The 14,183-nt window shown below is 40.8% G+C and overlaps 1 protein-coding gene across 1 annotated transcript in view; it reads right to left on the bottom strand.

The window, feature by feature from the left end:
* Positions 1-970: 970 nt before the first annotated feature.
* Positions 971-14,183, bottom strand: part of LOC126361403 (glypican-5-like) — a 169,024-nt gene continuing 155,811 nt past the window's right edge. The window contains exon 5 of the mRNA XM_050007832.1: positions 971-1,869. The gene's annotated coding sequence lies outside the window, so the exon portion shown is untranslated. The remainder of the gene's footprint in view (positions 1,870-14,183) is intronic.

Genomic DNA, 14,183 nt, shown 5'->3' with positions numbered 1-14,183 from the left:
TCAGTTTGCGAGTTTTATCAACATCGAGAAAGTTGTAAGTGGTTCGAACAATCAGTGTATGTCTTAACAAATTTATTGTATGACATGTCGGTCCCTATGTGAGCATGGTAAATGTGCTTTAAATTGAGATTGTCTTGTTTGAATGCTATAATGAGGTTGGCGTTATCCCTTACCAGCTGTTTTGGGATCCTGGAATACGTCTGACTCAGACAAAATACATCAACACCCATATGACACCCGAAGCAGAAATATTGACGGATTTGATCTTGCTTTTCAACAGTGACATCGTCAAACATGAAGACAGTGTTACGCTTTACCTCTTCAGGTGGGGGGATATCGTCGCTTTCGCTGAATGATCTGTACATTCGTCTACTCTATCTAATATTTTCTTCAGTAACTAGTATTTGGTCTGAAAGAGTGTTTTAGAGAAGACGAAAAGATACTCGAAGCGGACTCCGTCTATGTGCGTTAACAGAGCCACGAGGACATTTGTCTTACCACAATTGTAAGGACCTACAATTATAGCTCATATGCTGTAAAGTAGGAGTGGTCCATTCTTATTGGTCTTCTGGTCTTGATCATCACAGGACCAGTCCCCTACAACAAAGTCCCTGTGGCGAGGTTGTTTCAACCATCCTGCCATGATACCTTCTGTGCTAGGTCCTGGCGTGCAACAGGCTTTTATATGATGAACAGTGTGTGTGTGTGTGTGTGTGTGTGTGTGTGTGTGTGTGTGTGTAGCCACTATAGCGCAATCATCTTACCAACTGAGCTACAACAGCTACACAATAGAATAAACTCCAGGTGGTATATTTAAAGGGAAGGCTGTCATATAGATTAACGTAGGTGACATTTTGTCTTGACAAATAAAAAACACAATCACAAATTTAATATTATAAAATGATATATTTATTAATTAAAATGTTTAAAAATATGATCAGCATGAGAAAAAATTAGTTGGTTCTTTTTAAAATGGTACAGGGGAAGTACAGTATTTGGAAAATAGTTGCTTTTTGTATGCTTCAAATTCAGCAGGTATATAACGTAATGTTATTGGTGAATTGCAATAATCGAGTATTCCATCAGTAAATTTGAGTTCAACATTTTTAACACCTATTCGAAGAATAGCACAAGACTTGGGCACTGGTGTTATACAGGTACTAAAACCATGTTCTATATCTTGTACGTGGATGCTACATGTGTGAAGCCAGCTAATGATATCACTGTATACTGCTTGAACACATGGATACCATCTATTTAGTCTCTCCATCGTACTAGTTACAGCCACATCTACATTGAACAATTTATCAACAATCGAGTGCTGCATGAATATACTATAACCATGTGCACTTTTAATTCTTAGTGTAGCATAATCATACATTGATAGAATACTCACAGTTAGAGTGCCACAGTACATCTCCTGGTAGGATTGGGATGGATAATATTCGGTAGTCATATCTTTCTTTATCTGTGATTTTACACGACACAGTTCATACCACTCATCAGAAAATTTCACTTTTATATTTTTGAGTACATTTTCCAGCACTAAAACAATTGACAAGCCACTGTAATGTGAAACTTCAAGTTCTACATGAAAACGTTTTGAAGCACTAACTGTTAACACATAGCTTGAGGCGAATAGTAAAGGTTGATGTGCACTAGCAGTCAGTATCTTCTCACCGACGACATCCACACCAGCGTGGTTAGCCTGCTATTCTTTCACTGAAGGCGGCAGGTCTTTTGGGCGATGATCAATGGATGGTGCATATGGAGCCCAGTACTGTGAAGCTCCATCAAGTGTAGCCTCCGTCACCGACAACACCTCGCTATCCTGCTCCAGCATGCTGAGGAGCTGTGCTACAAGATCCTCTGTGGACAAGTCCGAGGTCTTTGCGTGAGTAGACTGGGGCAGGTTGGAACCTGCTGATGCTGGTGCCATGGGTGGAGCTACAGGACAGGACTGGGACAAATTGGATATCTGGTAATAAATGTTGTGTATACTTGTATACTTATTATTATTATTGCTATTATTACTGTTACTATTTCTCTATCAACATCACATAATTTCTTATGAATATTTGCCTTTGTCCTCCAGCAGCTCCACCTGTGACGTCAGCATCAGCAGGTTCCAGAGTTAAAATTTTTAACAGAACAACGACTAGCTGATCAGATCTGTGTAATAATAAAAAATAACAGGATACCCCAGTCAGAATTAGAAAACATCAAACAACAAGTACAACAAATACTGGAACAAAATAATGTGCAATCAGAAGAAGAAGAAAATAAGTTAATGGACTCAAACATCCCATAGCAAAGAAACAAAGAACACACATCAATTAAACAGAGGAAAACGAAATCTTAAGACAACCACCAGAACAAGCACAAATAGAACACGAAGTGACACGCATGTTAGATATAGAAGAAAAATTTCAGCTGACATATATAGAATATAAAAACACAAATAGAGACATTAGACCATTCTTGTATTTTCATTTATTTTGTTGTGTATGATTGTGTTGATAGTTATTGTTGTTGTTTCGACTTGTGGGTTATTTGGGGGTCTATACAACTATGGAAGAGTTAAAACTACTGGTTTATATAGGAGCACTCACTACACTACATATGCACACTAGGCAGAGATCAGAACCAACCAACCAATACACACAAGAAACCGACAAAACCAGCATGGCAACACAGGCTACAGATCAGAACAGAAAAACCGAGAAAAACATCGGACAGCTAACACAATTTATAAGAAATGAAATATCAGACAAAAAACGGAAAAGGTTAGGTAAAATCTCACAACAAGAAGCGATAGAGCAATTAGATGAAAAGAAGCAGAAATTACAAGCATTGCCCAAACGACGTAGACGATACAAAAATGTGGAAATAGAAGGCAAGGCAACAAAACCAAACATTCAACATGAACGAAAAGAAATTTTACCAGACGATAGATAACACACACATTGTAATAGATAATCCACCAAACATAACAGACATGGAACACTTCTGGAGCGACATATGGTCAAACCCGGTACAACATAACAGGCATGCACGGTGCATAGAAGCAGAAACACACATACAAGATGATACCACAAATGCCTGAAGTGATAATTTTGCAACATGAAGTCACCAAAGCAATTAATTCTACTCACAATTGAAAAGCCCCTGGAAAAGATAAAATAGCAAATTTGTGGCTAATGAAATTCACCTCAACATATTCACATCTAACTAAATTATTTAACAGTTACATTGCAGACCCATACACATTTCCTGATACACTTACACACTTACACATGGAATAACTTACATGAAACCTAAAGATCAAGCACACACAGCAAACCCAGCTAAATACCGCCCCATAACATGCCTACCAACAATATACAAAATATTAACTTCAGTCATTACACAGAAATTAATGACATTCAACACAGAACAAAATTATAAATGAAGAACAAAAAGGTTGCTGCAAAGGAGCATGAGGATGCAAAGGGCAGCTGATAATAGATGCAGATGTGACATATCAAGCGAAAACTAAACAAAGGTCGCTACACTATGCATACATTGATTACCAAAAAGCTTTTGATAGTGTACCCTACTCATGATTGGAAATATACAAAGTTGATCACAAATTGATAAAGTTCCTAAACATAGTAATGAAAAATTGGAAAACCACACTTAATATCCAAACAAATTCAAATATCACATCACAGCCAATACAGATTAAGCGTGGAATGTACCAAGGAGACTCATTAAGTCCTTTCTGGTTCTGCTTTACTCTGAACCCACTGTCCAACATACTAAATAATACAAATTATGGATATAATATTACTGGTACATACAACACAAAATCACACATTTGCTATACATGGATGAGCTAAAACTACTGGCAGCAACAACTCAACCAATTACTAAAAATAACAGAAGTATTAAGCAATGATATAAATATGGCTTTTGGAACAGATAAATGTAAGAAAAATAGCTTAGTCAAGGGAAAACACACTAAGCAAGAAGATTACTTATTGGATAACCACAGCGACAGCATAGAAGCGATGGAAAAAAACAGATGCCTATAAATATCTAAGATACAGGCAAAAAATAGGAATAAATAATACAAATATTAAAGAAGAATAAAAATAAAAATACAAAGACTAACAAAAATACTGAAAACAGAATTGACAGCAAGAAACAAAACAAAAGCTATAAATACTTACGCTATACCAATATTGACCTACTCATTTGGAGTAGTGAAATGGAATAACACAGAACTAGAAGCACACAATACACTTACACGATCACAATGCCACAAATATAGAATACATCACCCACATTTAGCAACAAAGATTCACATTAAGCAGAAAGGAAGGAGGAAGGAGTAAGGGGATTTATGGACATAAAAACCTACATTATGGACAGGTAGACAATTTAAGAAAATTCTTTATAGAACGAACAGAAACTAGCAAAATACACAAAGCAATCACTCATATAAGTAAATCGGCTACACCATTGCAATTTCATAACCACTTCTACAACCATTTAGATCACATAACATCAACAGATACAAAGAACGTAAATTGGAAAAAGAAAACACTACATGGCAAGCTCCCGCGTCATGTAACACAGCCAGACATCGATCAAGACGCATCCAACACATGGCTATGAAAAGGCAATATATACAGTGAGACGGATGGATTCATGATTGCAACACAGGATGAAACAATAAACACGAGATATCACAGCAAGCATATTATTAAAGATCCTAAGATCACACCAGACAAATGCAGACTTTGCAAACAACAAATAGAAACATTAGATCATATCACAAGCGGATTTACAATACTAGCAAATACAGAATACACCAGAAGACATGACAATGTAGCAAAAATAATATATGAACAACTAGCCATACAACATAAAGTAATAAAACAACACGTTCCCAGACACAAGTATGCACCACAAAATGTGGTGGTGTTTTATCTGTTACAATGATTCTGTTCCAGTATAATTTGTATTCCTCATTCTCCAGTACAACAAACCTGACATCACTCACCAATAAAAAGAAATTTACACAACTAATCGAAATATCTATACCGAATACAAGTATACAGAAAAAAAACAGGAGAAAAAATTGAAAAATACTCGCAACTGGCTGAGGAAGTCAAGGCCATGTGGCATCAGGATAAAGTTGACAATATACCAATGATACTATCAACTACAGCAGTCATACCACACATTATCCACCAGTACATCAACGCAATAAAGCTACATCCAAACGTATATATACAACTACAGAAATCTGTAATTATTGATACATGTTCAGTTACCCGAAAATTCCTAAATGCAATGTAACACATACCATACTGTTAAAAGGAAGTCACACTTGATCAGTGTCTGCATCACGTTCCATTTTTAAGCAGACATAATGTCTGAGAAAGGAAAGTAATAATAATAATAATAATAATAATAATTTGGGGACTTACTTTTCTGATGCCGCTTGCTCCTCCTCCTGCTTCATCTTGACTGACTGGAACAGAGATCAAGGAGCTGCTGAGTGCTCCTTATATAGAAGCCAACTACGTCACCATGATGCTGGGTTCTTATTGTTTGGATGAGGTGAACACTTGATCTATTGAAGTGCTCTCTAGTGGGGAACACGTGGACTAGATCAGTTCGCCGCCCTGCTGAATCGGAGGCAGTTGTCTCTTGTGGGCTGGGAGCTTATATGTTGGCTTTAGAAAAGGTAGACAGTTCCAACAGTAGCAGATGTTCCCATGAGATGGGTAATGTATTTTTAAATCATCACGTTGGAGAGAATTTATTTGGAGGACTGTGTTCTTGTTCTTATTCATATATTCCAGGATTAATGCACGTTTCCATTCAGCATGTAGGAGGCTATGGGGGCAGTCCTTGGCTGTATGCTTGCAAACTACACTGCTATTAAACTCATCGCAGTCAAACACCAATAACTCGTGGATAGAAGACATTCTGCAGGATGGTCTTCAATGGTACATATCGAGTACATGATTATGCTTATGCTGAAGCGAACTGATGTCAACTGAACATCTCTAGCGATTTGGGAGAGTGAATGCTTAATGATGAATGTCTCGGCAGTTGGCGCATGCACATGAGCATGTACTGGTTACGAGATGCATCCTGACTCGATCCCTCTGCATTGCCGAAAGCTGGTGAACTGAATTCTTGTGCTTATTACCACGACACTCGTCCATTGTTATGCTCTTCCATACCTGATGTAGTGAAGTGTGGCTATAGTCATTTCTCGAATGTCTACATGTAATGCAGCTATTGAAAGCTGCTCTATCGCTAACTTTCATCTCAATGATTGAACACATGGCAACGACAGCTCAGCAAAGACTGAATGTGCATTTAACTTCATAACATAAGTTGAGTGGCTCAACTGACTTTTCCCCCACCATCTTTAATGACGTCACAGTGGGCACTCTGTGCTGTCATGGGTATGAACCAACCTGGACCTCATAGCAAACACATGTGTATGGTATAATAAATGTTAATAAATGACAATAAATGTTAATAAATGAATTCCAACAGGATAATGGCAGGCTTCTCATTACCATTTATTGTCATTTATTGTCAAACTTCCCACTATTTTTTCTTCTGGAGACTTAGGTTAGTGGACGTAGCACAATTGGCCTATTTTCCCGCCAAAAGCTGCCATCTTGGATGATGTCATGCGTTGTTGCCAAGTCTACACGCCGCCATCCTAGATGACGTCATCGCCGCATCTTGAATAAATTTGGCAACAATGGAAAGTGGGGTGGTACACAGGTTGCCCTACTACTATCCAGGTGTCACCCCCAAAGCTATTGGGAACCACCTTACAGGCTTTTATAAAGTGTCTTAGTCAAACAGCTTCATGTTACCATCTTGGGGAGTGTAATATACAACTTCAGAAAGGATCGTGTATTTGACCCTATCGAAGACTATGTATTGTAAACTCTAACGGACAGTATTTGCAATGTGCTTCTCTGTACTCTCTTCCAGTCACAACCATGAGGTATCAGTTAACAAATGCCTTACAGAAAAACTGCTGTATGGTTTTTAACGATATTCTGCTGTATGTCTATTGAGGTAATAGGAATACATACCAGCCGCTACTGTCTTAGATGCTTTCTTGGTAAACAGAACCAACTGTCTGTAAATTCACATGGATCTGCGTCAAATAGTGATAGAAAGTAGATGGAGTAATCGGTTGAGAGGGGTTGTAATGAGGGATGATTTAATGGTAGACTGATGATGGATTCTAGAGAGGAGGAGATGTTGTGGTAAGTCATTTATCACGTATGTAACCACTTTTTTCCGTTCTTCTCTTGGGGTGTATCAATTGTTTAGCATACCCTGCATTCGACTCATATACAACTGCAATTGCTAACAGCAAACCACCCCATACCACAGACAACAGAGAATATCCAGCACATGCGTGATTAATCACGTGCATCAAACCGATGGACAGCCCATTTCGGCACCCTCCTCTAGACGAACGAACATGTATATGAAGTATTCCACTCCCCTGCCACATATCGGACATATACTATGTGATCAAAAGTATCTGGAGACACCCAAAAACATTCGTTTTTCATGTTAGATGCGTTCTGCTGCCACCTACTGACGGGTACTCCATATCAACGATCTCAGTAGTCATTAGACATCGTGAGAGTGCAGAATGGGGCGCCCTGCGGAAGTCATGGACTTCGAATGTAGTCAGGTGATCGGGTGTCACATGTGTCATACTTCTGTACGCGAGATTTCCACACTCCTAGACATCCCTAAGTCCTCTGTTTCCGACGTGATAGTGAAGTGGAAACGTGAAGGAACACATACAGCACAGAAGCTTACAGGCCGACCTCGTCAGTTGACTGACAGGGACCGCCGACAGTAGAAGAGGGTCATAATGCGTAATAAGCAGACATCTTTCCTGACCATCACACAGGAATTCCAAACTGCATCAGATCCACGGCAAGTACTATGACAGTTAGGTGGAAGGTGAAAACTTAGATTTCATGGTCGAGTGGCTGCTCATAAGCCACTCATCACGCTAGTAAATGCCAACGACGCTTCGCTTGCTATAAGGAGCGTAAAAATTGGACAACTGAACAATAGAAAAACGTTGCGTGGAGTGACAAATCACGGTTTGTGGAATGACGAATCACGGTTCACAATGTGGTGATCTGATGGCAGGGTGTGAGTATGGCGAATGCCAGATGTTCATCATCAGCCAGTGCGTGTAGTTCCAACAGTAAGATTTGGAGGCAGTAGTGGTATGGTGTGGTCGTGTTTTTCATGGAGGGGTCTTGCACCCCTTGTCGTTTTGCGTGGCACTATCACAGCACAGGCCTACATTGATGTTTTAAGCACCTTCTTGCTTCCCATTGTTGAAGAGCAATTTGGGGATGGCGATTGAATCTTTCAAAATAATCGACCACATGTTCATAATGCACGCCATGTAGCGGAGTGGTTACACAACAATAAGACCCCTGTAATTGACTGGCCTGCACAGAGTCCCGACCTGAATCCTACAGAACACCTTTGGGATGCTTTGGAACGCCGACTTCGTGCCAGGCCTCCCCAAGAAATCTTCCAGCACCTGATTGAACGTATGTGTGCAAGAGTGGAAGCTGTCATCAAGGTTAAGGGTGGACCAGCACGATATTTAATTCCAGCATTACCGATGGAGGACGCCACGAACTTGTTAAGTCATCAGTCAGGTGTCCGGATACTTTGTATTATATAGTGTAAATCAAGTTTTCAGTTTCATAACTGCAGTGGTTCTCAGATAGTGACAGGGGGATGTCAGATACTGAAATACCTGTGTGCACATTTCCTTCATGAATGTTGTGTGTGCAGAAGAGACTGTGTTCTGTTCATAGGATTAGTGCAACCTGGTGTGTAATTTCACACATCAAACACCACTGCTATGCATTTGTCTATATCCTCATAGTATGTCGTAGTTTCATGCATTTTACGTTGCTGACGATCACTTTGCAACTGATGCCAGCATAGCATGATTTCCGAACTGTCACGCATGTGAACAGGCCACGAAGGAACACTGGGGGAAAAATCGCATAGTCATCAACCGCTGTGCAGTAGTAAGAGGGAGTTTCACGAACGACGTAACGAAAAATTCCACCAACGGGGTGTGAGCGTGAGAATGGGGGGCATGTTGGGATGGTGTTTATATGTCACTTTTTTCGAGTTATTCAAGAAAAAAGTAAACTGCGGCTTCTAGCGAAAATATGGGCCGATACAAAATTACACTTCATCAAAATTCCTACAAAAAAGGTCATATTCATTTTTTCTCTAGCACTAATAGCTTCTGCGTTGCAGGAGATGGAAAAGGTCAGATCATTAAAAATAGTATGTAACTGTATAAAATTACTGTTTACTCTCAAACGAAGTGAGTTAAGAATAAGTAATGAATGTCTGCGCAATTTCTAAGTGCGGTAGGGCCGCATTAAGGGATAAATAGTATTCTAGGGGTGTAGCAGGGTGGAGGGAGTGGGGGTAGAAGATTATAAGCTCAAGCGGAGTTAGATCGCCAGATCGTGGTCATGCTCTTCCCTCTTTCATAGGTCAGAAAACTGAAGAGCGAGCAGGTGACTCCCCACTCTGTCTATGCCAGTACATCACAAGGAGCAAATAAAAGATGTTTCACAAAGTTGTACTGACCCTCCAAAGCACACCTTGTGAATCACTGGCAACACAGTGTGCAGACATGCCCAGTGGGGGTTTATTTTCCTCAAAGTGCGTTAAAAATACATGGAAAAATAATGATCGTTCGGCATTGATGGTCAGGAGGCTCCAGCCAGGGAGTGTCTTTTTTCAGGTGGCACCACATCGGGCAAGTTGCGCATCCGTGATGATTAAGAAAACACAGCATCCAGTCCACGGGTGGAGTAAGTCTCCAAGCCGACTGTGGATCAAAGCCAGGCCCGCTGCATGGTAGGCAAGGACGTTATCATTCAGCTAATCAGGTACACAATACATGGAATACAGACACGAATTACTAAGAATACTACTAAGAAAAGAAACGCACATGGACAGGCCCTACGTAAATTCCCAGCACACTATTCCAGTCTACTAGAGTGAAAACTGGTTCTTAGGCATCTTATATGGCAGCTGTAGCGTTCTTCTAGAAAAGGCAACTTCCCCCACCACAACCGCCACTAAACTTTCATTTTGCAGACAGACTATACCTTCCCAGCATATCCTGCTCATTTCTCTTGTGTGCATAGACAAAGAAACTTCACTAAGCCTGTGGTGATATAAACAAGTTATTTTCAGATTATTAAATCAGAATACGTATTTGCTGTTGTTAAATGAGCTAGTATGTAAAATCTCTTGCTGTTATGTTGGTGGAATAGGGGCTGGATTGGTAAATGTACCTCCTTGCTGCTGTCTATTACTAACACAGTATTGTAAAACCATGTAAGTGGGTTTCCGTTTTTTGGTAGTGAATTACTGAATGAGCAGAAAGTTACTAGATTCTCTCATCATTAATTGAGTTGCTAGTAGACTGTCTGATCCTCTTCTACTCAGGAATTGCTGGCAGCTGTAGAGTGGTCTGTACTGAGTGGAGCCACTCACCACGCACACAGAAAACATCTTCTAAGATGCAACATTAGTTGCTTCTTGTTCTGTAGTGGGGTAAATAGGATGGAGTAGGTAAAGGTGCGAAGTACGAGTAAAGTTAAGTTTACGGACTGTGGTGATGCACTTCCCTGCCTCATCTGCCCATACACTGAAATGTGAGCAGGTGATTACCCTCTCTGTTACACAGCCAGAGTCCATATTTTCCCTTAATATGGTCGTACTGCAGTTAGATGTGGTACTCATATTTAATATTTATTGCCAACCCACTTCATTTAACAATAAACAGTAATTTTATACTATTAAAACTACATTCTTAATAATCTACGATTTTTCTATCAACTGAAATGCGGAAATTATTAATGATAGAGAAAAATTGAGTGAGACCTTTTTTGTAGGAATTTAATGTAGTTCAATTTTCTACTGGTATATACTTTCGCTAGAAATCACGGTTTTTGAGTTTTTCAGAGGAAACATTAAAAACCTTCAAATTACTCTGGGGATTTTTATTATGTTGCTAATGATACTCCCTCCTACCACCCGGCGAACGGTCCGGACACATGGATGATGTCATCCAGGATACTGAGCAGCATACATAGCACACGCCCGTTGGGCATTTTGATCACAATAGCCATACCTCAATACGATATCAACCTTTCCCACAGTTGGTAAATTTCAACAAGGGTAATGTATCATGAAGCAAATACCGTCCGCACTGGCGGAATGTTACATGATACCACGTACTTATACGTTTGTGACTATTACAGCGCCGTCTATCACAAAGCGAAAAAAGTGGTCCAATTAAAACATTCATGTTTCTTTACGTACTACACGAATATGTAATGAAATATAGGGGTTCCTATTTTAAAATACGCAGTTGATATCCGTTTGACCAATGGCAGCGCCATCTAGCGGGCCAACCATAGCGCTATCTGGTTTCCCCCTTCAAGCAAGACAAATTTCGTTCTTTGTAGTTTTTTCGTTTGACGCTTATTTCGTGAGATTTTTGGCCCAGTCACGATCAATTGACCACGCTGTTCTTGTGTGTTTAGGTGGGTAGATTGCCATAAATTTTCTGACAATTATACACTGTTGTGCTGTGGTTTTTCTCGACAAATTAGAGCTTTTGCTCCTATTGCCTATAATAACGCCTTTGTGATCAGCATTGCTGCAGCCTGAGGTCTGCCTCGATGACAGCTGACTTCTGCAGCTGGTATCGTGAGCATCCCTAGTGGCTGCTCTGTCATGAACAGCAGTAGAGCCATCAACATCAATGTCATCACCGTCGTGAGCAAACAACATCATCAACACCTGTAGTATTAGTGGCGATCAGCTATCCACCAGCAGGAGCCTCTCCATCCAATGTCACAGTGAAAATGAGAATTTTCAAATATGACACAGAGAATTACCATTTTCAGTTATTCGAGGTGCGCTTAGAAGCATGATGTCACTTTGGATCTCAGAACCCAACTGTGTTACAGATGCACCTATCATTTTTGTGAACAGGTGCCTATCCACTTTGGAAAGAGAGGCTTTCAATATCTTAAACAATTTTTCAATATCCATAATTAAGTACAGTGGTATGATTTGCTGTAAGTTAACTCTCCCACCGAAGGACGATGTCTCCTTGTCTGTATACAGAAGCAAGATGATAATGGTGCCGTGATCTAATGTTAATCGTTGCTGCCGCTAGGTCGTCGGGTCCCGGGTTCGATGTCCGACCGGGTCAGAAATTTTCTGCCCTTGTGGACTAGTTGTTTCTGTTCGTCATTTTCATCTCATCACCGACATGCAATTTGCCGAAGTAGCATCAAACAGAAAAACTTGCACTAGGAGGCCTAATTGACCAGATGTGGTCTTTCGACCAATACATCCATACGATCATTCCATTTTATGAACAAAACTATCTACATCACGTTTTTACTACACTATTATTACCGGTTTCTGCCGAACTGGCAATTTTCTAATTTAAATTACAACACACGACTACCGTTGCTACTGCTGGAGTGAGCTAGTCGACTTAAAGTGGTGTACATCAATGGCGTATTATTGCGAAATCTGTTACGTAACATACACTCTGAGAAAAATGACGGAACACGAAGGAATTACCAGAATTGCACGGAAATAGGTAGATGTGATGTACACAAACTAATGATTGTGAAGCTCTCTCTCTTGAATAAATCACACAGTTTTTCTGATATTGCAAACTGAGCAAATGAGTAAAACGACGGCCCACCTCTGGCCCTTATGCCATCAGTTATTCGGTTGTGCATTAATTAAGAGATCCAGAATGAGATTTTCACTCTGCAGCGGAGTGGGCACTGATATGAAAATTCCTGGCAGATTAAAACTGTGTGCCGGACCGCGACTCGAACTCGAAGAGATGTTGGACGCCCTCTTGATGGATTTCGTGCCAAATTCTGTCCAGTTGCCTCTTTAGATCGTCAAAATTCAGAGATGGTTGGATCACGCCGGTAGTCTCAGAACTTTCTCAAATGGGGAGAGATCCGGAAATCTTCCCGCTCAAAGCAGGGTTTGGCAAGCAAGGAGACAGGCAGTAGATACTCTCGTCGTGTGCGGGCGGCCGTTATCTTGCTGAAATATAAGCCCATAATGGCTTGCCATGAAGGACAACAAAACGGGGCGTCGAATAGCGTCGATGTACCGCTGTACTGCAAGGATACCGCGGTTGACAACCGAAGGGGGTCCTGCTATGGAAATAAATGGCACCCTATTCGAGGCCGTCGGTCCAAAGGTGGACGACAGTCGTCTCCGCCCCTGAGCGGCGCATTTCTAGACACGTCATACATGATCATAGGGGCTAAATTCGAAGCGGGACTCATCACTAAAGACAATTCTGCTCCAGTCAATGAGCTTCTAGGCTGACAGTGCCCGACGCCACGGCAAGCGTGCTTGTTCGTGTAGAGAGGTCAATGGCAGTCGGCGTAAGGGGCGCCATGACTTCAGCGCCGTTCCTGTGAGCCGCCTGTTAGTGGTCCCTGCTGTCACTGGAGCACCGGCTGCACGCCGGATCTCTCCAGCTGAGGGCCGGATCTCTCCACCACGACTGCTTCCTTCTTGACGCTGTGTTTGGACATGGTTCACCCATTCCTGCCAACAGCGTCGAATAGTGGCATTGCTCCTATTCAAATGTGGTGCGATTCGCCGATTACTCCAACGGGCTTCTTTGAGCCCAACTGCTCGTACTCTCTTAAATGACGACTTTTGAGAATATTCTTCACGCGCCTGTCTAAGAGGTACAATTACTGTCCAAGTGAGTACACAGAATGAAATTCGCAAAGAGTCTATGTCCTTTATTCATCTATCAGCCGCCAAAGATTACAGTTTTGCAATTTCCATCGATATCTGTATGACTATTAATTTGTGACCAATTCGTATTACTCCACCACGGTGCGTCATTTTTTTCATCTTACAGTGTATTTGAGAATACAGGGCATATTGAATACACCATTTTCAGGTGTGAAGTCTGCAAGATATCAAATGGTTCAAATGGCTCTGAGCACTATACCCGGGCTACTGAAACATTGCACTTGACGTTT

Source organism: Schistocerca gregaria, chromosome 1, assembly GCF_023897955.1.
Source record: "Schistocerca gregaria isolate iqSchGreg1 chromosome 1, iqSchGreg1.2, whole genome shotgun sequence".
Taxonomy (NCBI): Eukaryota; Metazoa; Arthropoda; class Insecta; order Orthoptera; family Acrididae; genus Schistocerca; species Schistocerca gregaria.
Note: the sequence above shows the minus strand (reverse complement) of the source record. Positions and strands in the feature narration are given on the sequence as shown.